The following is a 979-nucleotide window of genomic DNA, read 5'->3' as shown; positions in this document are numbered from 1 at the left end:
CTACAAAATCTCATGCGCTACTCAAGGTTACATGTACTTATGGTGTTCAATTAAGCTGCCCACATAAGTTATACTAGGAAATACTCTAGTCAAAATATAAATAAACATTTTTTGCGTTAGTTTCACACATAAGTTAAAGTTTTAAAATATTAACTACTATCTATTTTCATCACTATACAGTATTGACATTCCTTTCTTCTTCCTCATGTGAGAACATTTTTAAATTTGTACATTTAGTCACCATCATTATATACTCTACGCATTCCCCGATTTTACCATCTCGGTCTTTAGCATATATCTTTCCTTCTGGTTTCATTTATGCTCCCAGGCCTCCTCCCAAAAATATGGAACACTTCAAAAATTTGTGTGTCATCCTTGCACAGGGGCCATGCTAATCTTCTCTGTATCATTCCAATTTTAGTATATGTGCTACCAAAGTGAACATGAAAATTTCTCCTTTTAAGGAAAAAAATGTAACACAATTGTTGATGAAAATAAAATATTATACCTAGATTACTTCCACTATGAATGTTGTTATCATTAAACTCCATCTCCTCTAGCCCTGTTGCTGGAACTCTAAGGAACTTCTTCAGGCTGAAACCAACCCTGTCACACAAGGAATCCTTCAGAAATCTCTACTTTGTCAACTGACAGACTTTGGAATTTGATGTCTTTCATACCAGTGATATTCTGTGTGTTTGTGGTGAATCCAACATATCTGAGCTTTACTCCAAGTCCAAACTTAGGGGCCTAGTTTGTACAATTAGCCATCTACCTCAATTTTCTGAGTAACACTCTAGAACCCACTGCTAAGACCAATGTGCAGGCTCTTATACACAGTGAGTAAAACCTGTCTGATCATTGACATGCTGCCTAGTTTCCACCAGTTTGTTTCCCCAGTGCCCTAGACGTTTGACTCTGGAGCATGGTCCCAACAGGACAACTTTCTTAGAAGTCTTGTAAATACCTAATAATTTAT

The 979-nt window shown here is 36.5% G+C and overlaps 1 non-coding gene across 1 annotated transcript; it reads right to left on the bottom strand.

Annotated features, from left to right (window-relative positions):
* Window positions 1–338: 338 nt before the first annotated feature.
* On the bottom strand, window positions 339–443 carry LOC143672223 (U6 spliceosomal RNA). The gene has a single exon (XR_013169692.1). It is a non-coding gene; the product is annotated as a U6 spliceosomal RNA (small nuclear RNA).
* Between the last annotated feature and the right edge of the window lie 536 nt (window positions 444–979).

The sequence above is a fragment of the Tamandua tetradactyla genome, chromosome X (assembly GCF_023851605.1).
Source record: "Tamandua tetradactyla isolate mTamTet1 chromosome X, mTamTet1.pri, whole genome shotgun sequence".
In the NCBI taxonomy this organism is placed as follows: Eukaryota; Metazoa; Chordata; class Mammalia; order Pilosa; family Myrmecophagidae; genus Tamandua; species Tamandua tetradactyla.
Note: the sequence above shows the minus strand (reverse complement) of the source record. Positions and strands in the feature narration are given on the sequence as shown.